The sequence below is a fragment of the Macaca thibetana genome, chromosome 7, assembly GCF_024542745.1.
Source record: "Macaca thibetana thibetana isolate TM-01 chromosome 7, ASM2454274v1, whole genome shotgun sequence".
Classification (NCBI taxonomy): domain Eukaryota; kingdom Metazoa; phylum Chordata; class Mammalia; order Primates; family Cercopithecidae; genus Macaca; species Macaca thibetana.
Window position 1 is genome coordinate 146,969,533 of NC_065584.1, and position 23,705 is coordinate 146,993,237.

At 40.9% G+C, this 23,705-nt stretch overlaps 1 protein-coding gene across 7 annotated transcripts in view; it reads left to right on the forward strand.

Moving 5' to 3' along the window:
- TLN2 (talin 2) overlaps nt 1-23,705 on the forward strand; it is a 456,511-nt gene that overhangs the window by 193,255 nt on the left and 239,551 nt on the right. For all 7 annotated transcript variants that reach the window (XM_050797236.1, XM_050797240.1, XM_050797238.1 and 4 more), the window contains one exon: nt 9,512-9,587. The gene's annotated coding sequence lies outside the window, so the exon portion shown is untranslated. The remainder of the gene's footprint in view (nt 1-9,511; nt 9,588-23,705) is intronic.

The following is a 23,705-nucleotide window of genomic DNA, read 5'->3' on the forward strand; positions in this document are numbered from 1 at the left end:
GTACAGGGTGAGATTAGGCACACTGCAGCCTTAACCTCTGAGGCTCAAATGATCCTCCTACCTCAGCCTTGTGAGTAGCTGGTACCACAGGCACATACCTCCACACCTGGCTAATTTTTGTATTTTTGGTAGAGGTGGGGTTTTGCCATGTTGCCCAGGCTGGTTTCTGACTCCTGAGTTCAAGTGATCTGCCTATCTTCGCCTCCCAAAGGGTTGGGATTATAGGCATGCACCACTGCGCCTGGCCAGGGTTTATTCTTGGTGTTGCACATTCTTTTGGTTTGGAAAAATGTAGAATGATACTTTGTAGTATCATGCAGAGTAGTTTCACTGCCCAAAAAATCCTTAGTGCTGCCTATTCTTTCCTCCCTTCTGCCCACCCCCTGACCCCTGGCAACCATTGATTGATTGATTGATTTTTTGAGACAGAGTTTCGGTCTTGTTGCCTAGGCTGGAGTGCAGTGGCACGATCTCGGCTCTCTGCAACCTCCACCTCCCCGGTTCAAGTGATTCTCTTGCCTCAGCCTCCCAGGTAGCTGGGATTACAGGCACCCACCACCATGCCTGGCTAATTTTTGTATTTTTAGTAGAGACCGGGTTTCACCATGTTGTCCAGGATGGTCTCCTAACTCCTCACCTCACGTGATCCACCAAGCCTTGGCCTCCTAAAGTGCTGGGATTACAGGTGTGAGCCACTGCGCCTGGCCCAACCACTGATCTTTTTACTGTCTCCCTAGCGTTGCCTTTTCCAGAATGTCATGGAGTTGGAATTGTGTAGTATGTAGCCTTTTCAGATTGGCTTCTTCTGTTAGTAATGTGGATTTAATTTCCGCCATGTCTTTTCATGGCTTGATAGCACTTTTCTTTTTAGCACTGAATAGTATTCCATTGTATACATGTACCTTCTTGCTCTTTTTACTGGAACCTCTCATTCTGTTTTCCCAAAAGAAAAACTCAAGTAGTTGATGAATAATACTTACCTATGGTGTTGATCAGCTTCTACTGTTGGTATGCTGTGTGACTTTGTGCTCTTTTAAAGGCTACCAAATTGGAATGAATGAGTGAGAGTAATAGACACATGCTCTTAGGGTTCAGGGATGAGGGAATAGCATACAGAGGGGAATCTTTTTGTTTCATTCTCTAATTGTTATAGCATGAAAGCCTTTGTTTGCTTTGGAGCTGGGAAAGAAGGCATAAATATAAAACAGCGTATCTCCCTAGCTGACAATAGACCAAAGAGGAGAGAAGTTTATTCACAGACCCCAGGTTTGTAGTAAAAGGGTGAATAGTGGTCCGGGTATGGTGGCTTATGCCTGTCATCCCAGCAGTTTGGGAGGCCAAGGCAGGTGGATCACCTGAGATTAGGAGTTCGAGACCAGCTTGGTTAACATGGCAAAACCCCATCTCTACTAAAAATGCAAAAATTAGCCGGGCGTGGTGGTATGCGCCTGTAGTCCCAGCTACTCGGGAGGCTGAGGCAGAAGAATCATTTGAACCTGGGAGATGGAGGTTGCAGTGAGCCAAGATTGTGCCACTGCACTCCAGCTTGGGCAACAAGAGTGAAACTCCGTCTAATAAAAAAAAAAAAAAAGAAAAAGAAAAAAGAAAAAAGTGTGAATGGTGGGCTAATCACTGCGACTGAGAGAGGAAAAGGAGGGCTTAAACTGGAACCTTGAAGTCCCAGGGAGGGTGATCATAGAATCAGCCAGCCATAACTTCAGTGGATGTGTGTACACGTGCACGCGCGCACACACACACACACACACCTGACCCATTCCTGACCCTGCTGCTGTACCTCAGCTTCTTGAGGTCCCCTGTGCCTGCCCCAGTTTCTTGGAGTCACTATTTTTCAGTCATTCATTGAGCACTTAATGTGTATAAGAAACTGTGCTCTGAGCTGAGGATAAAAATATGGGAGAAGTCATAGTTCTTGCCCTGTAAGAGCTCATAGTCTGTGGAGAAATACAGACATGTAAATATATTATTTCAACAAACTTTTGGAAGTACAGAAATTGAGATGTGGTCAATGAAGTCTCCTTGGAGCAGGTGGAACTTGATGGACAGCTAGATTGAATGGGGGTGTGGGGAGGCCATTGTAGACATGTAAGAGTGGGCATCAAAGCCCTCTTAGGGGAAAATGGCTCAGAGGGCAGGGGACATGAGGCGCACTGGCTCAGTGGTGGTGGAGCAGACTCCCAAGGCAGGCCAGGCAGGAGGTGAGGAAGTGGGTGTCTGCAGCCTGGGAACTTGGCCTTGAGTTTGTAGGGACTGGGGACCCGACCCCAGTGACTGTGTTAACCTGGTTTAACCTGTTGGAAGGAAGCTGGCAAGCAGGTGGGCCTGGGAAGGCTGCTACAGTAGATCAGAGTATAGTCCAACCAGAAGTTGAGGATTGCCAGTAGGAAAACCCTGGCCATTAACTGCTTTGTGTAAGGAATTGAGGGTGGGGAAGGGTTTAATTAATTTAATTTGCTGAATGACCAAAGAAGAGGGAGACACTTTATCCCTGCTCTTTCATCCCCTGCCTCCTTAAAAAAAAAAAAAAAAAATTGTTTCAAATTTTTCTAAAATGCATTGCCAGACTTTGTTATAATGGAGTTTAGCAAAAACAGTTAAGTTTGTAGTTGTCCATTTGAAGGTGTTATAACATCTCAGGGTTATTTTAAACATTATGTTCAGAATATTAAGTGTAATTTAATAATATAGGATATTTCTTGATACTTATATTCCATGACCAGTTGCTTTTTCAGGAATTCAGTGTTAAAAGCTTATTTTTGTAGAGTTGCCTTTTTCTGAAAAATGAGTGCGTTTCTTTTTCCTTCCCCCAAAGGAGACCCTCTTTGTGGCTCTGGCTAATTGAAATTCCTAGGCATTTGAATGTTAGTTAATTAAACTTCTATTGAAAACAATTGGCTATAATAATATACTGAATATCGTAGTTGGTCTAGAGACAGAAAGTTTCTTCTAACCCAGAAGTTATAAAGAAGAATACTCTTTTCTCCTGTCTCCTTTTTTTGGGGGGAGGGTGGGATTACAAAAGATGGGAGACTATGCTGGGAAAAAAATGGGGGAATAAACTTCTTTCAGAAAAGAGAAATAAAAAATGATTTTATAGTGAGTATTTCAAAATCAATTTAAAATATAAAAGTGCATAGTGTATATTTTGGCAAGTTCATAAAATGCGGTAGTAATAGCATGTTTAGGAGCAGCTTGTTTATTCATTCTTAGACTCATGCAGTCAAATATTTGTGGGGTATCCTGGTACCCAGCACTGTTCAAGGGCTGGGGATGTGGCTCTGTACCAAGGAGAGTTCTTGTTCTCATGGAGTTTCCATTCTAGTTACACCTATTACTAATTTATTTTTATTATAACTGTTTTTAAAATTTTAAGGGGGGGGGTCAGTGAATTAGAGAACCATAAAGAATTCATGACATCTCTGGTTTTTTTTTTTTGTTGTGAAAAGCTCATAAAGATAGTGTGAATTAAAGCAGTACAAGGAGACCTTTTCTCTTGCCCTCCTAGTAAGCATATATTTTACGCTACTTTGAGTTGATATTGTTGGCACCATTACCTGATTACTTATGTGAATTGTGCTTAATCATTTAATTGTGAATGTAGTGGTACAAAATGAACTTTCAGCAATTATTTACATAAAAGAACTAATTATAACATTATTTTCCAAAGTATTGCGTGGGACACTTGTCCCAAGACGTAGACCACAAAAATAAAGGAAATCTGTGCACACTTAAGGTTAGAGCTCCTTACTCAAAATCAACATGAGCATGTAAAAACATCCAGAATATTCTGCATTGGAGAAACTCCTTAATTTTGTTTAAACCAGCATTTCCCCCCTTTATACTGAGAATCTTTTTTGCATGTGACACTTTTTACCTCCTAGTTTGCTGGAATGCTGTTTTTAGAGCAATACAAAAGGATTTCTGGGGCTTTTCTGCTACGGCTCACTCTTCTCTTTGTCCTGCAAAAGGGCAAGGTAGCATATTGTCATCTCTGAGGTCCTTGGGTGTTGACGCTGTCTACTTGCTCTTCACTGAGTTGCCTTTGACCCTGGCCCAACCCCCAGCCTCAAGCTGGAAAGTCAGTGCAGGGAAGCCATGAGCAGAGCATTGGGCATCTCCCCTTGGAGTCTCGGATATCTTCTGACTCTAATCACTGGGCTACACTTCGAATTATAGCATTCTCAAGACTTCAGCAAAAACAAGGAAGTCCTTGGCAAGTGGTGGAAGTTGGGAAATTTTGTTTTCAAAATTTTTCCTCAGCTCTTCCCATGTCTGTGTACGGCTGCCAGAGAACTTTTGGTTTATTTGTTTGCTTCTTGGATTTTATGATTTTGACTCATTAGTAATAAAATATATCAAAAATTAGTGATCGCTTCAAGCCAAGAGTAATGCTTGTTCATCCTCAGCCAAATCTATTGGATTTTCTCTGCTTTACCTGGTCTTATGTTATAAAAACACTTTTTTTTTTAAACTTTGGAGAGCAAAAACACTTGGGCTGGGGCCCATATGAGCCCATATTCTGATTTTTACACACATGCAGTTGATGTCAGGGCAAAGCCTGAGTGTGGTGTCGCCCTGTTCCCTCCCTTTTAATGGAATTTGATGAGAAATGGGTTCTTGGCTGCATGGGTCTAAAGCGCATAGTTAGGGTTCAGCTGCATACATCCTGCACACTCCACATCCCCTTCAACTTACACCCACACTCCTGTGGGGATTAAGCCAAGTAAAATGAGGAAAACCAGTCTATAAAACTCTCATGGTGAAAAACTGCCAGGTGTTGTCTCCATCAGATTACTTAATATGTGTCTTTTTTCTTTAATGCTGTTGAGATGATAATATTAGGTGTATCATTTACCAAACACTTACTGGATTCCAGACACCATGCCCATCTCTCATTTCATCCTCACAACAGTCAAAATAGCTAACTAAGTATGAGTATGATCATTTCTGCTCTTAGGATGAGCAACCGTGGACTCTGAGAGGTGTATTTAAGCTTCCCTGAGCAAGTAGGAAGGGTCTGGGATGCAGGAGCAGAGTTAAGGCCTGCCTTAATGCCCTGCTGTTGGTGACTGGCATTTTAGGTAGTAGCTTTTGCTGACTTTTGTTCACATCTTTCTGTGCTTCTCAGAATAATCCAGAAAAGGCGCATGATGGGAGCTGCTAAATGATTTATCGTATGTTACTCTGGAGAAGGCTACTTTAAAGCAAGTTTCCTTTAAATAGCAAGCTCCTGGTCCTTTGAAATAAGCTCCTATTTACTTGGATGTATCTTATCCATGTTGATAATATGCATTTTAAACAGGTAGGTGTGCTTCCATGGAGACATGTTCTGTCTCAGCGTTCTCTAGGGACCTTGTTATGATCAGGCAATGAACGAGTTTCTAGCGTGAGCTGTTTCCATCGCACCCCCTGAGCTGGAGCTCAAGGGAGCTCACTGACTATTGAGCATTGCTGATTGCATCAGATATAATATCTCCTTTAATCCTCACGGCTGCCCTTGGCATTATTACAGAAGAGGAAACTGAGGTACAGAGAGGTTAGGGCACACCCAGCCGGATGACTAGTAAATGATCCAACCAGGATTGGACACCTTCCTCTTAACTGCTGTGCTGTTGCTTTCCCTAAATGCAACGTTTTGTCTCATAAATCCTCATGCATCTCCGTCGCAAATGTGGACTTGTTTAACACTAAAGGGGGTCAGATCAGAGAGGCCAGCAGTTCACATTGGGTGGCCCGTGTGTTGGGGGTGGGGTGGGGGGTGTATTGCGCTTTGGAGTCACAGATACTTAATCTATGTTAAGTCTCATGACTGCTCATCTCTGAAATTGGAGAGTGGTTCTTGTCCTTTGTCTAACTTCTAGGAAAATTGTGTGGGGAAGAAGAAGCTGCCAGCAGATGAAGGGGGTTAATTAGATTTGTACTTTATATCCAACATACCTATAAAAAGATTTGTGCATCTACAAGGAGTTATGACTTTTTAGCCAAGTTTATAATTATGCCATTATGAAGATACATGTATTACATGGGACTCCTGAACTTTTACAAATAAAGGAAAATGAGAAGAATAAATTTGTTTGCTGGAGATAAAGTAAACATTTTGGGCCCATTATGGGGATACATTTCTGTATTTTATAATCTCCATAGAAAAATTTATTTCATATATAAATATAACCCAATAAAAATAAATCTGTGAAGTGGTTACACATAATGGAAAGTATTTTAACCACAAGGAACGGCCCATCTGTACAATTAGTCTCCTTTGTTTTTATTCTTCTTCAGAAAATCTCTTCATCAATTCCCTTGTTAGTCAGGAATGAATCTACCTGCCTCTTGAAATAGTTTTTTGCCTGTTTTCATAGCAGCTTTGAGCTTCTTCAGTTACTTTAGCTGTGGTACATAAACATTAGTTGAACTTGTGTGGTAAATCTTCACTCATATGACTACAGGATTATTCTGTTTTCAGATGGTGTGCAATGATTGAGAAGATGAAATGGAAAGGAAAAAGAAGCACTGCATTAGATGGGATTCTGTTGGTTACAGTAACACACTCACTCTATCTAGCATAAGTGAAAGGGAGATTTATAACAGGGCTATAGACTATCTTAGGGACCCAAAGGCAGGGGTGACATGGCCCTCGGGAATGAATGGGAGCTGATTCGAGGAAGGTTAACTCTCTACCCAGTGTTCACTAAGAGCACATGTGTGCACGAATGTCAGTAAAGTCAGGGAGGAAAAATTGATAGAGAAGGAGAGTGGACATTGATGTTGTATATTCCTTAACTTCAACGTGAGATTTTAAAAGTTAAGTAGCTCCATTGTATTTAGAAAAATAATGATTGTTCATTTTATGAAATTCAAACAGCATAAGAAGTAAAAATCATCTAACATTTTGATAACCAGAATCATAACTATTTTGATAAACATCCTTCTAGACATCTCTCTGGACATCCAAGAATACACACACTCAAATGAATCATACTACATGTGGTCATTTACCTATTTTATTCACTCAGAAGTATATAATGGATATCTTTTCATATCAATAAATATAGATCTCCAAAATTGTTTTCAATGTCTATGTGGCTCACTCAGCATGCCTCATATCTGTGGGCCTTTAGGGGCATTTATCCTCCTCCCTTCATAATTACAAACAAGGCCATGTGTATCCATCTCTCTTCTTCCCTAATTATCTACCTTGAGTGAATTCTTAGAAGTACGATTGCTGGATCAAAGGGCATGCCAACTTATATGCTGACATAATCTCCCAGGTGGCTACAGAATGACGTTTCCAATTTATATTCCCTTCATGAAACTGCCCATATCATTGGCTATTTGTTGTTGGTCTTTGTCATCTTTACCAGTCTGATAGGTACAAATAAGGTCTCCATTTTCTTACATTACTTTTTTTTTTTTTTTTTTGAGACGGAGTCTCGCTCTGCCACCCAGGCTGGAGTGCAGTGGCGCGATCTCAGTTTACTGCAAGCTCCACCTCCTGGGTTCATGCTATTCTCCTGCCTCAGCCTCCCAAGTAGCTGGGACTACAGGCGCCCGCCACCACGCCCGGCTAATTTTTTGTATTTTTAGTAGAGATGGGGTTTCATTGTGTAAGCTGGTCTCGATATCCTGACCTCATGATCCGCCAGCCTTGGCCTCCCAAAAGTGCTGGGATTACAGGCGTGAGCCACTGCGTCTGGCCTAAAATTACATATTTTTATTGTTAGTATAGTTGTTATATTTTCGTATGTTTCTTGCTGTTACATTTTTTAAGACTCTTATGAAAAATTTAATTTTCTTTATCCATTTTGAAGGGAGTATTAATTTTCTTATTTATTTTTAAGACTATCTTAGTCTGTTTTTGTTACTATAAAGAAATACGGGTGCAGTGGCTCACGTGTGTAATCCCAGCACTTTGGGAGAACCAGGTGGATGGATCACCTGAGGTCAGGAGTTCGAGACCAGCCTGGCCAACATAGTAAAACCCCGTCTCTACTAAAAATACAAAAATTAGCTGGGTGTGGTGATGGACGCCTGTAACCCTAGCTACTCAGGAGGCTGAAGCAGGAGAATTGCTTGAACCTGTGAGGCAGAGGTTACAGTGAGCTGAGATTGTGCAATTGCATTCCAGCCTGGGCAATAAGAGGGAGACTCTGTCTTAAAAAAAATATATATATATTTGTATATATATGATATAAATATACATATATATCATATATATATATATGAGATAGGAAAGGCCTTTTTAAGAATGACACCACAATATGGAAGTATAAAGGACTGCGACATGTAGCTAGTAACAATTTTTTTAATCTAAAATTTTTGAATGGCAAAAAGAGAACAGAAATTTTAAAAACGATACTTTTGTCAAAAAATAAAATAAGGCCGGGTGTGGTGGCTCACGCCTGTAGTCCCAGCACTTTGGGAGGCCGAGGCAGGCGGATCACAAGGTCAGGAGATGGAGACCATCCTGGCGAACACAGTGAAACCCCGTCTCTACTGAAAATACAAAAAAATTAGCCAGGTGTGGTGGCGGGCGCCTGTAGTCCCAGCTTCTAGGGAGGCTGAGGCAGGAGAATGGCGTGAACCCGGGAGGCGATGGAGCTTGCAGTGAGCAGAGATCGCGCCGCTGCACTCCAGCCTGGGCGACAGAGCGAGACTCCGTCTCAAAAAAAAAAAATAAATAAAATAAAATAAAATAAAAAAAGGAACCTTTTATTTTGAGTTTATTGTTCCATAGGTAGGGAGAGAGAGATGTAGAGTTTTCTTCTCTTAAATGCTAACGAACACCGTTTGTTAACTAGTCTGCCGTACACCCAGATTTGATTGCACGTACTTGGGACTGTTTCATATGAATCCTTCGTTCTGTATCTGGATGTTTATTCTGTTTCGTAGATACGTGTGCATGTTCTCACGCAGGCGCCTGTTCGTTAACTGTGGCTAGGCCATTTTGTTGATTTCTACAATTGCTTATAGCGCTTCTCTGCTTCAAATTGGGTTTCCACAGAGCAAGTTCCCAGTGCCTTAGAGAACCAGGAGCCACATGGGAACAGCAAAATCAAGAAGGGACCACTTCACAGATGTGTTAGAGGAACTAAATAGGAAAAAAAAGAAGACAAGAGCGCCTCGTGTAAACTAATTTTAAAAAGAAGCAGAGTGCAGTGCCTGAGATTTTTGTTTCCGACCTTGAGGGAGGTGGATGTGTCTGTATTTGGTTTTTGTTTAAATTCAAAGCCATTAAAGCATTCCTACCACAAGAAGAAAATGTGTTTTGTCTCTTTGCCAGCAGTAACATGATTTTGGTCTTCAAAATAAGTGTCTTGGGACCTGAATTCCCTGTGGGTAAAGAAAATTCCCATCCCACGTGTTGTGGCGGAAATTCATTGTTTCCTGAGTTATTTCCTTTCATGCTTAGTGTGGGGGAAATGACCAGATGTATAGATTGAGATTCTTTTTCAAAAACATTACTTGATTCTGATGATTTTTATTATTATTTTAGGTGCTGCAGGAGGCTTCTCACATGCTTCAGGATATATTCAGGGAAATCCACTCTTAATAGAAACTGAGAATTTAAGGTAAGTCCTTTAGCAAAGATACTTTATTCTCATCAATTGGCCAACCCCCTGCATTGGTATAGTTTTATAAAATGTTAAAACTGCTGTCTGTTATGCTGTCTCATTTGATCTTCCTGTGGTTCTGCGAGGCAGGTGTATAGAGTGCCCGGTCCTAATATTCCCATTCCTGTCTGATTTTTCCTCGTGGTACTTTGGTGAGGTGACGATAGGGGCCTAGAGGAGGAGCTGAGTAGCGGTTTTTTTTTTTTTTTTTTTTTTTTTTTTTTAAATCATATTGGACCTTATAGTGTGAATTCTCATTCATTCACCCTGGTTTGCTTCATAAATCTTCTCTTAGGGTGGTTTGAGGGGGTAAGTGCTGGGTAAGGAATTAATGCAGAAACTTCTAGTGGTCTTTTTGTCTTTTTTTTTTTTTAACTTTTATTTTAAGTTCGGGGTACACATGCAGGTTTGTTTTGTAGGTAAACTTGTGTCATGGGAGTTCGTTGTACAGATTATTTTATCATCCAGCTATTAAGTCTAGTGTCCATTAGTTATTTTTCCTGATCCTCTCCCTCTTCCCACCCTCCACGCCCCAGTAGGCCTCAGTGTGTGTTGTTCTTCTCTCTTCCCCTTTGTTTCTGTGTGTTCTCATCATTTAGCTCACATTTATAAGTGAGAATATGCAGTATTTGGTTTTCTGCATTAGTTTGCTGAGAATAATGGCCTCCAGCCCCATCCGTGTTCCTGCAAAGGATATGATCTTGTTCTTTTTTATGGCTGCATCGTATTCCATGGTGTATATGTACCACATTTTCTTTATCTAGTCTGTCATTGATATCTCCGGTAGTCTTTGAACTGAAACTGGCTGGTAGTTCCTGGAGCCCTCCATGGTTGGGAAACAATTGTCTAGCATGAGATAAAGTAAACTTTGGTTGTAGATTGTTGTTTTCCTTCTTTGGTTGTCCTGGGAGAGTTGTACGATCCCACGTAGTGTGTATGAAGTATCCTGGGCAGAGACACAGGGTTCTTCTGCCAGTCTTAGTTGATGCTCTTACTCAGAAGCTGTATCGTGGCACACCCCAGATGTATCAGTTCTGTTCCTGACCAGCTGCAGAACTTGGGACAGGTTAGTTAATCTTGGTGTCCTTCTCTTCAGGTGTAAATTGGCCTAACCTGGTCATGTCTATACTTTCAAATTTTGTAGAATAGGAAAAACGATTTCAGGACCTATTTCTAATTTTTTTTGGCTGTATATAAAGAAAGTTGATGATTAAAGCTGGATAAGTAATGAGGGTTCACTATATATTTACATACTGTTCTTTGTATTTTGTGTGTGGAATTTTTAATAATCAAAGGTTTATTTTTACAAAATAATTAGTACCATCTACTAACATAATTTCGCTGAAGAGAAAATAATACTAAAAGAATAGGATTATTCCTAAATTTGTCCTTAGATTGTACATATTTGGCATTATGAAAGTGCTGTTTATTTCCTATGTCTTCCTTGTTTTTCTGTAGTGCAGTGACTAGCAGCGATAGACTAACCAAAATTGGTCTGAGAACTGGTGTTTGGGAAATACTGGGGCACATGACTGCTGAGGGCCCTTCTGTCTCTAAGACTGTATCATTCCTCTGAAGCAGGAGAGAAAGCTACTTTACTTGTACATTGCCTGTTTCCAGAAAATGCTGTGATCGCTAGCATGGTCAGACTGGAGAGGTCAGAGGGCCAAACAGAAGGGATTCTGTTGGGAACCTTGAGTAAAAATGGCCCATTTATGAGAACATCCAGTTTAGCTTTGAGTCACACCATGGTCAAGGTAAAGACAACAATGGACAGTTTAAGTAACCTGATGGAAGTGTGCAGACTCCTTCCTTTCAACCATTGTGAGGCAGCCTCTGGCCAGGTGTGATCTGACAGATATGTATCTGCCTGGGATGTGGGGATGCTGAGAGCCAGGGGTGAGGCGAGTGGAATACCAGACTCCAAGGAGACCAGTGCACACCTTGGGTGTGAGAAGCTCCAGGCTGGGTGTGGAGGTCGAGGGCACAGCCCAGAGTTCTGAGCTGATGACAATCAGGTGTGCTCAGGATGGAGCAGAGCTTGCCTGCCCAGAGGACCATCTGAGAATCCAGGGGTGGACATTGTCCTTTGAGGACCCACAGAGGGTGCTGAGTGGTCTGATCTGGCTGAAAGACCTGGGGCACAGTGGACAGGAAACACATCAGATCGAAGCCTTTCCCAAGACTTCAGATCTGGAAGGAGTGTTCCAGGTGGATTCTTAAGCCGTCATCTGTGGGAAATGGAAAACTGCTTTCTGTTTACTTCTCCTTGGGGTATTGGGGATATGTGTGAGGATGAGGGTGGGAGGAAGACAGAGGGAATAAAGGACTGAATTATTTAGCACAGCAAAATAATGTGGAGAAGAGCGGCAATACCTATTCCAAGAAGCCTGCACAATCCTAGCTGCTTCTGAGAGTCCTGAGAAGTTACGTGTGCTCTGCGTTGATTGGAATATGGTGGTTCAGTCCTTTGGAACTCTCCCTTAGTCATTTCTGGCTTTCATTTGTCTTAACATTCTGATTTTCTGGGAAACCTAAATGAAATTTGACAGACTTACCTAGTTGTTTTCTGTTCTGTCAACTGTTGGTTTACTGCCTAATTGGTATGCTTCACATGGGTTTCCTCTACCCGGGAATATTTATTCTCTTTCCTTTTTGGGAAAAAGCTGTATTGAACAACAACAGAAACATTTGTCTTAAATGTATAGGAATATGAGGGTTACCTGAAGTCCTAACATGTCTGAAAGTATATAAAGTCATGAGTAAATGCCAGCAGGAGCTTTTATTTTGACATGAACCAGAGGAAGGAGAATTGCTTTCAGTGATCTGGACCAGTCCAAGTCTGAATAAAAGTTAATGAATGAACAATGTAACCAATCAGTCATGTTCTTGAGCCTTTCATAAGGCTAAGACATTCTGGATGAGATCTTGTAGAGATGAGCAATTGAGAATTTGAGACTGCCACGCTTTGCAGGAATAAACATGATGCTTTAAAGAGTTACATGCATGCATGGATGTGTGTGCATGTGAGAAAAGAGAGATTGATAGATGGGGTGGGGGAATGATAAATGATTTTTTTAGCATTTTATGTAATGACTTGTGATATATTCTGAATTTGAGATTAAATGCAATATTCTGACCTTACCTCTGTGTTCCCTGAAGGCTTGTAAGAAAAATATTTTAAAATCTATTTTCAATGAAAACTACTGTTTTTGGCTCTCAGGGAATTTTTAGTTCCCACTGCTGTTTAGGGAGAATTGTTGAATCTGTGAAATTCAAAGGAGGATCTTTGCAGCTCTTTGTCATTCTGTACCAGTCACTTAAGGGCTCTGATGTCAGTGAAGAGAAGTTGGTCTATGCTTCCTTTACTTCATTAAAAATGTAACCTGTTATGCACTTTTGTCTTCCTGCCACCCTCCATTAGCTGATTCTTTAGATTATGCTTCTTGATGACTGCAGGCATCACTTGCTCTCCCACCTACAGGCTCCCTGAGTGACTGAGAATCCTCCTTGGCACTGTCAATCAAGATTCCTGGACCTAGGCTGGGCTCCTCACTCTGCTGTTTGTGCTTAGTAAATGTTTCAGAGCAACAATAACAATTTCCAGGCTAGGCCAGATGCGGTGGCTCATGCCTGTAATCCCAGCACTTCGGGAGGCCGAGGTGGGCAGATCACCTTAGGTCAGGAGTTCGAGACCAGCCTAACATGGTGAAACCCCATCTCTACTAAAAATACCAAAACTAGCCGGATGTAGTGGCGGCTGCCTGTAATCCCAGCTACTCAGGAGGCTGAGGCAGGAGAATCACTTGAACCTGGGAGGCAGAGGTTGCAGTGAGCCAAGATCCCGCCACTGTTCTCCAGCCTGGGCGACAGAGCAAGACTCTTGTCACCAAAAAAAAAAAAAAAATTCCAGGCTGTTTTTCATAATTAAACTTACTAATCCATGGTATAATAGGATATGCTGTTTCCTTACATTTTTTGGCTAATTATGTTCGTCAGTTAATTTCTTTCCATGTTAAGCCCGCCTGGAGAACTCAAGATTTGAGACTCTTTTATGTAAGAATTGATTGGATTTCATGGACTCGATGACTCTAGAATACATTTATCTGCAATTGAGTAATTTTTTGTAGAACTTGAACCTTTAAAAGCAATCACGTTTCTTTTTTAGCTGCGAAATTCCATACTGTGAAGATCTAAAATGGCCATTCTATTCTGTTTACAATAAATGAGAATTGGACAGCTTTCCAAATCCATAAAATAACTAGTGTACTACTTATAGAGTGTAAACATGACTTTACTAAGATTAAAATAAACACATGTAAGGCCAGCTGCAGTGCTGTCAACACACCACTATAAAGCCTGATAAACGTTGAGGAAAATCCTACTGCTGTGATCTAAACAATGGTCTTATGGAGGATCTTTTATTTAAAAAATTTAAGTTAAAATATTGTATGCAAATGGCTAAAAATAAGAAACATCTGTATGAAACCACAAAAGACCCTGAATAGCCAAAGCAATCTAGAGCGAAAAGAACAAGGCTGGAGGCATTTTACTACCTGACCTCAAAATATGCTACAAAGCAGTAGTAATCGAAACAGCATGGGTACTGGTATAAAAACAGACACATAGACCAGTGGAACAGAATAGAGAGCCCAGAAATAAATCCACAGTTATGGTCAATTGATTGTTACTGTTGTTACTTGTTTGTTTGTTTGGTTTTGTTTCTGAGACAGGATCTCTCTCTGACACCCAGGCTGGAGTGCTGTGGTGAGATCACGACTCACTGCAGCTTTGACCTCTTAGGCACAAGTGATCCTTTCACTTTGGCCTCCTGAGTAGCTAGTACTACAGGCATGTGCCACCATGCCCAGCTGATTTTTAAATTTTTGGAGAGACAAGGTCTCCCTATGTTGCCCAGGCTGGTTTCAAACTCCTAGGCTCAAGTGATCCTCCCATGTCAGCCTCTCAAAGTGCTGGGATTACAGATGTAGCCACCATGCCCACCTCAATTGAGTTTTGACAAAGGTGCCAAGAACACACAATGGGGAAAGGGCAGTCTCTTCAATAAGTAGTATTGGGACAACTGATATCCACATGCAAAAAAATGAAATTAGACCATATCTCACATCATATACAAAAATCAACTCAAAATGGGTGAAAGACATCAATATAAGACCTGAAACAGTAAAACTATTAAAAGAAAACATACGGGAAAAGCTCCTTGACATTGGTCTGGGCATAGATTTTTTTTGGATGTAAACACAAAAGTACAGGCAATGAAAAGAGAAATAGACAAATGGGATTACACCAAACTAAAAAACTTCTGCAAAGCTTAGGAAACAATCAAGAGTGAGGAGACAGCCTGAGAATGGGAGAAAATGTTTGTAAATCATGCATCTGATAAGGGGTTACTATGCAGAATATATGAGGAACTCAAACAATAGTAAGAAAACAAATAATCCTATTAAAAAATGAGCAAAGAATCTGAATAGACATTTCTCAAAAGAAGATACACAATGGCCAACAGGTATATGAAAAAATACTCAACATCACGAATCATCAGGGAAATGAAAATTAAAACCACAGTGAGATAGTATGTCACACTTGTTAGGATGGCTATCATCAAAACAGTGAAAGATGGGCTGGGTGAGGTGGCTCACGCCTGTAATCCCAGCACTCTGGGAGGCTGAGGTGGGGATCACTTGAGGTCAGGAGTTTGAGACCAGCCTGGCCACATGGTGAAACCCCATCTCTACTAAAAATACAAAAATTAGCCAGGCATAGTGGTGGGCGCCTGTAATTCCAGCTACTTGGGAGGCTGAGGCAGGAGAATTGCTTGAACCTGGGAGGTAGAGGTTGCAGTGAGCTGAGATTGCGCCATTGCACTCCAGCCTGGGTGCAGACTCCATCTCAATAAAAAAAAGAAGATGAAAGATAACGAGTGTTGGCGAGGATGTGGAGAAAAGGGAATGCTTGTATATCACTGGAAAGAATGTAAGTTAATAGGGTCATAATGGAAAACAGATTAGAGACTCCTCAAAAAATTAAAAATAGAACTTCCGTATGATCCGGTAACCCTACATGTTGAGGAGATGTCTGCACTCCCATGTTCATTGCAGCACTGTTCACAGTAGCTAGGATATGGAATCATCGTAAGTGTCCATCAGTGGATGAAAAGATAAGGAAAATGTGGTATACATACACAATGAAATACTATTCAGCCTTAAAGGAGATTGTCATTTGTAACAATGTGGATGAACCTGGAGAGCATTACCTTAAGTGAAATAAGGTAGGCATAGAAAGACAAATACCCATGTTCTTAGTTACATGTGGAATCTAAAAAAGTTGAACTCAGAAAAGTAGAGGTGGTTACCAGTGCTGGGGAGATGTTGTTCAAAGGATACAAAATTTCAGTTAGATAGAGTAAGTTCAAGAGATCTATTGCACAGCATGTTGACTACAGTTAATAATGTATTCTTGAAAATTGCTAAGAGTAGATTTAAAGTGTTCTTGTCACAAAAAATATGTGAGGTAATACATATGTTAACATAGCTTGATTTAGTCATTCTATGATAATACATATTTAAAAATGACACGTTATCGCATGTTCTACAATTTTTGTTTGTTACTGTATTTTAACATTTTAATTATAAGGCTGGGTGCAGTGGCTTATGCCTGTAATCTCAGCACTTTGGGAGGCCAAGGCAGCAGGATCACCTGAGGTCAGGAGTTTGAGACCAGGCTGGCCAACATGGCAAAACCCTGTCTCTACTCAGTAAAGCCTTCCATGATTTTATCTTTGGATTCTGAATGTTAAAAATCAACAAGTGGTGTTTCCTGTATTATGATTAAATAGATGCTGTTCCCATCGGAACCTAGTTGTAGAGTGGGATTCTAATCCTCAGAGCCTGAAGTCCTCACCCTTTTGCCCCTTAGTGGAGTATGTTTAAATGGATTTCCCTTTTATATCGCAGCAGCTGTCTTGAATCTAGCCTCCAGTTCTTCTAGGTTCTCAGTCACCCCATTGCCTCTCTCAGGAGCCCGCTTTGTTTCTGGAGGTCTTGCTTTCACAGCTCACCCTCCTTGGTCAGGACAGGTTGATCTCTAGGCACTCTGCACAGGGCTCAGCAAGTGCCATTGGCCAAAGAAAGCTCGTGATTACTACAGCTTGGGCATTCCTTTTCCAGACTGCTTGGGTCCAGAAGTGCTTCAGATTTCATTTTTTTTCCCCAGATTTTGGAATATTTACATATACATAATGAGATGTCTTTGGGATGGGACCCAAGTCTATACATGAAGTTTATTTATGTTTTACATATACCTGCTACACATAGCCTGAAGGTAATTTTATACATTATTTAAAATAATTTTGTGCGTGAAACAAAGTTTTGACTGTACGTTGACTGTGACGTGTCACATAAGGTCAGGTATGGAATTTTCCTCTTGTGGTGTCTTGGCAGCACTCAGAAAGTTTCAGACTTTGGAACATTTCAGGTTTCAGATTTTCAGATTAGGGATGTATTGGAGAATCAGCCCAGGCTATGGTGTCTTAGATGGTGCAGTGGCCTGATCTATAAAATTTGCAATCATTTATTGAGGACGTGATATGTTAGGCACCTATATCCTTGAAGCCCGGTGTCTCTTGAAATTCTCAAACCAGCCTTGTAGAACAGATGTTATCACTGACATTTCACACACAAAGAAGTTAGACCCTGGGTGGGTGACTTCTGAGACCTTTCCTGTAGTGGGAAGTGCTTCTTGGATCCTGTGGCAGGCTGAAAGCATGGTGGCCGGCTGTATTTCATAGGTGGGAAAAGACTTCTCTGGCTCTGGCATGTCTCGCACACTTTCCTCTACAGACCTCTGTTTTTACCCCAGAAAATCGCTGCTGCTGTAGCACAGTCAGCTCTGCCTCACTCCCAGCCTCGTCTTTGTTGTGGGTATGCCTTGTGGCCAGGAGCTCATTCTAAAGAACTCTGCTGTGTGTGGACAGCGGAACATCCTTCTCTGCTTGATGTTCCCTTGGTGAATTTGATGCGAGAAGTTGGATCTCTTACCAATCCCACTGGTAAATGGGAAAAGGTGTTTTATCAATAACCATTATTGTATTTTGTGTTTTCTCATAGCCTGAAGTGTGTCTGTGTAAGTGAAGTCCATTTGATTCTTTTAATGCCTCGTGTGTTTTTGTGGTTATTTTGGAAGAAAGTTTAGAAAGATAATCAAGTTTTACTTTTGACACTTCTATTTTCTCTCCATTCCTGAGAGAAAATTCCATTTCTCAGGGAAAATGGAATTTTCTCTCAGGAATGGAGAGAAAATAGAAGTGTTAAAAGTAAATTCAGAATGGTGGTCTGAATAAACCTTTTAGTATCCTGGTGTTTGTGAGTTTCCTCCTATGGTAGTGAGTGGATGGATGGCAGGTGTCCTGGGCGATGGAGCCCATACATAGTGTTGGTGTCCTTCCCACTCCTCCTCACTAGATAGAACTAGATGAAGCCTTGACCGTGGAACCAGGAGTCTCTCCACAGACCTTTTACCAAAGAACTGTTCTCTGCTTTCCCCTGGAATAGCACATTGAGGATTGGGTGGCTGTGGATGCAGTTCCTCCTTGTTATCTCTGTGTCAGGCCAGGGTGGTGGCATTAACATGTGCTGTCTCCGTGCAAATATGCTTCTTTTCCAATGATGTTTATGCCCACAAACAGGTATTGAATAAAAGGAAACATCTTTAGAGCTGTGCCTCAGTTACTTAAGGAGGAGACATTTGGCTTTAGTGAGGTCAAGTCTTAAGGGATAGAGGGAAGTCAATATTTAACTGGTTGCAGTGATGTCCAAGGGTGATGTCCCACATTTAAACTTGATAGTGATAAGTAATCCAAGGTTACCCTACCATCAACTTACAGTGGTCTCACTCTGACTTGAAATTTTTTATATTGATTGGTTGTAAGGACAGGATAGAATGCTGAGCAAATAGATGTGTAATCTGTATGTGACAGCTTTTACTCTGTTATACAAAGATCAGTAATCTTCACAGCTTTACAAATCCGGTGAAACCTAGATACAAATGATTTAGTGGCACAAATCTATTTGGAAAATGTAAATCTGAGACAGACTCCAACCGTTCATCAAGAGGGGGAACGTCAGTGAAGTTTACAAAGCCTTTTTACCTGATCCTAAATATTTCCCAGATATGTTCTATATTCTTCAGTTTATTGATCTCTAAGGGATGGGGAGTGACTCAATCTCTTCTGCAGGAGAACTTTTGGCTCTGCTCACCCAGGTGGTCCCGGATGCTGGGTTCATTTGCCTTCCCTTTAGAGAGGTTGTTGCCGGCACAGAAGGTGAGCTGTGTGAACGTGGGCGAGAGCGCTTGCTGTCCCTGTTGGCCACTCTTCTCAGAAGTTTGGATTCAGAGGAAGTGGATTCAATACCCTAAACTGGGGAGGAAATACAAATTGACCGTGGAGGATACAACGACTTGGGTGTTGCTCTGTCGTGTTTACATGTTTCCAAAAACACTGCAGTGCCGAGGGGTCTGTGGTAGATGACAGATGAGCAGAAGGAAAGTTGAGAGGAAGAAGGGGATATTGCTGGAGCGGGTAGAGCAGGTTTCCAAGAGGAGGTGGGATTTCCTCTGAGTTGAAGTGAGTTTTTGCCACTTGTGGCTGAAAAGACTGAAAACAACAGTGGGTTATACAGGACAGAAGTTTAGATTTCTCTTACCTAGAGTGAAGTCCTGAGGGGGGCTGTTGAGGACTGATGGGAGAGTTCACAGAGGTTGTGCAGTGACTTGGGCTCTTTCCAGGATGAGTAAAATTTTGGTGCGGTGCAGTGGAACCTTACTTCGGGTGAACTAAATTCAGCACATCAGGCAAAAATTCCTTATAGACATAATTTCTTGTGAATACCCCTTAGGAAGGTGCCACATTAGAGGCCAGTGTTCTGTCTCCCAGTGAGTCCAGCAAGTGGACTTTTCCTGCAGTGTTGGAGCAGCCTGCTGCTGAGCAGTTGGCCCCTGTGTTTAAGGGCCATGTTTTCAACAGTGGACTCATTCTCAGCATCAAGACAAGATCCCAAGAAGCACTGACAAGCCCAGGGCGCTATAAATTCCTATATTCCCTCCCACAGTCATGTGGGCTCACATGCTCACTGAGAGGAATGGCAATGGAACCGCCTGCCAGATTTGTTTATTCATAGTTTTAAAAAAGGAAACTTTCAAACATATTCAAAAGTGAAGAGAATTTTATAGAGAACTGTGCATGTATTACCCAAGTCCAGAGATGATTAATTCTGAGCCAGTCTTTTTTCTGTCCACTTCCCCCTTCCCACCCATTATTTTGAAGCACCTCTTTATTATTTCCTGTCACTATTTCAGTATATGTGTCAAATAGATAGAACTTAAAAATTATCTACATTCTCTTATTGTGCCAAAAATATAAAAGTTAATATTTTCTGAATATTATCCAATATCAAACTTATGTTCAGATTTTCTCAATTGTCTTATTTTTTAAGGTTCTTTGAATCAGGATCCAAATGAGACTTACTCATTGCAGTTAGTTAATATATCTCTAATCTTTTCATCTATAGGCTTCTTCTCTATCTCTCCATACCTTCTCTGACCCTTGTGATTTGTTGATGAAACTGGGTTGTTTATTTTTAAGAGCAGAGATTCTCACACAGGGATAATTCTCCTTCCCAATCTTGGGATATTTAGCAATGTCTGGAGACATTTTTGGTTGTCACAACTGGGGAATGCTACTGACATTGAGTGGGTAGAGGCCACAGATGCTGTTACACATGGTACAGCACATGGGATCCCCCCACAACAAAAATGTATCTGACTCAAAATGTCAGTTGTGCCAAGATTGAGAAACCCCACAGTTTTGTTCTACAGTCTGGATTTTGGTGGTTGCTTTCCCACTGTGCTGTTTAACATGTTCCTATCTTCCTTGTATTTTCTATGATTTGTTAGTTGAATCTGAAGGTTTGGTCAGACTCAGATCTCTTGGGGTATGTTTTTTATTAGTTTGTTCTTTGGCAAGAATACATGTAGGCAGGCTATATATTTTCATTGAGAAATACATAGTTACTGTAGACTCTTTGTTACATTATTAGCAATTGATGATCATTGCCTGTATCTCTTAATTCATTAGTGATTGCAAAATAGTGATATTCTAATTCTATCATTCCTACCTTGTTTATATACTAGAATACTTATATAAAGAGGAACTTTATAACTTTATACTCTCATCGTTTATTTGTTCACACTGAAATTTATCTTGGAAAGTCAGGATAAATAAGTTCTTTTATCTTCAAAGCAGCAGTATCCAAAAGAGATCCCTGAGATTTTATTTATTTCTTTTTTTTAGTGTAATTTAATTGATGTGTTTCAATTTAATATACTTATTGATGCTCAAATTGTCCCATATTTGGACAGTGGAATCTAAATTGGCTCCTGAGTCCTTTTCACATGACTCATGAATTTTCTGTATTTTTGTGTACTTTCTGGTGAGATCAAATGTTATGGGATTGTCTTACCCATTTCTTGCCCCAGACTGAGATCTGCCAGTTCCCCAAGGAGCCCTGGTTTCCTTGAGTATTTAGAAGGCACAATATAGAAACAAGGCATGTTTCTTACTACTGTATTTATCATTGTTTCTGGATACTTACAGTGGACAGAACTAGGGTGTGTGTGTAGATTATTAGTTCATACTGATACTTCCATGTGAAATTCAGATGGGCAGGATTTTTAGTTTCATCAATTATATACTCTGTTCTTTCATCCGTGCCAAAAATCCAGTTCTCAGTGATACTGTCATATTTTTTCATCTGCTTTATCTCATGCTGCATACACAACAGTCTATATTTGAAAGATACTTTGAATAGGCCTTCTCTCTGTGATTGTGCCACCAGCTGAATACACAGTTAGGTTCATTGGTTTTTGTTTTATGTTTTTAGAGGTTCCTTTTTTAATTTCAATTTTGAATAATTATGTACAGTATTGTCAGGGTTCCAGAGTCTCATCTGTGAAATCTTACTCTGTAGTCTCTTGGTTCATTTTGGCTGCTATAAATGGGGTGGCCTATAAACAAGAGAAATTTCATTGCTCATAGCTCTGCAGGCTGGGAATTCCAGGATCAGGGCACAGGCAGATCCAGTGTCTGGTGAGGGTACACTTGCTGGTTGACAGACGCAGCCACCCTGTTGTATCCCCACATGGCAGAAAGGGAAAGGCAACTTTGGGGCCTCTTTTATAAGGGCACTAACTCCACGAGAGCTGAGCCTTCATGTCCTAATCACTTCCCAAAGGCCCCAGCTCCAAATACCACCGTATTGGGGATAAGGTTTCAGCATATGAATTTTGGGGAAGCAAACTTTCAGTTTATAGCTAGAGGTGTTTGCTTTTACCCCAGTTCTCTCTCCATCCTATTTTCTCCCACCCCATAGGTAACAATGGAAAAAATTATGGTTTACCTTGTAGTGTTTTTTTTTTTTTTTTAATATTTGTTAGCAAATGTGTGCCTACTTTTGTATTAGTATCTCCCTCCCTTCTTAGTTAAGCGAGGCATACTCCATGCATGTTTCTCCGCTCTGCTTTGTTCATTTAATTTCCCCTAGTTGTTCTTCTGTAGTGGCATACAGAGAGAGAGAGAGAGTCCTCACTCCTTTGTGCATCTGCCTCTTCCTCCATTGTGTGGATTTGCTCTCCCTTATTCAACCTGTGCCTCACTGATGGACATTTGGGTAGTTTCCATCTTTTATAATTACAAATAGCTTTGTGGAGAATAGCCTTGATACTCTTAAAATCATTATTCTTTTTTAACCTTATGGAAGTTAAATGTATATATGAGGTGACTCCCTTTGTAAAGACAAAGCAGGATATCTACAGACTATTGGGAGTGAGCAGAGCTTTGGAGCGGGAAAGGAAAAGGAAGTCATTTTGGGAAAAATAGAGAAGGACATTTCAGTGGAGTCTACGTTATGTCTTCAAGTAAATAAGGTTTATAGGAAGGCCTGTTAGATATTTTGATGACCTGTACTGTTAGGCCAAAGGCTATAGATTTTACAATGCAGGCCAGAAGTTAGCAATCTTTTCTGGCAGAGGACTCAACTACAAATATTTGAGGCTACTGCCTATGTTGCAGCTATTCAACTCTGCTATTGGCACACAGAAAGCAGGCATAGACAAGTCATAAATGGGTGTGGCTGTGTTCCAATGAAACTTGATTTATGGACACTGCAATCTGAATTTCATATCATTTCTATGTATCATGAAATATAATTCATTTGGATTTTTTCCTTAACACTTAAAAATTATAAAAACCATTCTTAGCATTTGAGCCATAGTGTGTCAACCTGTGCTCTAGGCATTTGGGAGCCATAGAAAATTCTTGCATGTATGAGGGATCTGCTCAAAAGGGTTGTCAAGGCAGGGCGCGGTGGCTGTCTACTGTAATTCAGCACTTTGGGAAGCTGAGGTGGGAGGATTACTTGAGCCTAGGAGTTTGAGACCATACCAGGCAACAAAGTGAGATCCCATTTCTTAAAACAAAACAAAACGAACACCGCACACATACACACACACAAATTAGCTGGGGGTAGTGGTTAGTGGCATGCACCTCCCATCCCAGCCACTTGGGAGGCGGAGGCAGAAGATTCCATGCTGCAGTGAGCCGTGATTGAGTCACTGCACTCCAGCCTGCGTGACAAAGCGAGACCTTGTCTCAAAAAGAAAAAAAAAAAAAAAAAAAGGGTCGGTTGGGGGGCGATTGTCAACAGTGTATTAAAGAGAGCTTCATAAGAGGGAAGGAGCCCAGGTTCAGGAGGGTGTTGGTGGTTGCAGTGTATAGTCGGAAAGCGGCTGTGGGAGTGGAAAGTGGATTTCTTCTCTTCTTCGTCGTCGTCTTTTTTTTTTTTTTTTTAATTATTTGAGATTATGGAACTATTGGGAAGCATGGAGCTCATATTATTCGATAAGGGATTTATATTAATCTCTCAAAGCTGTGTTCTATGATTTTCCACAGATTATACATTGACCCAAACCTACCATCCTGCAGCATGTGGACCTAGGGCAAAA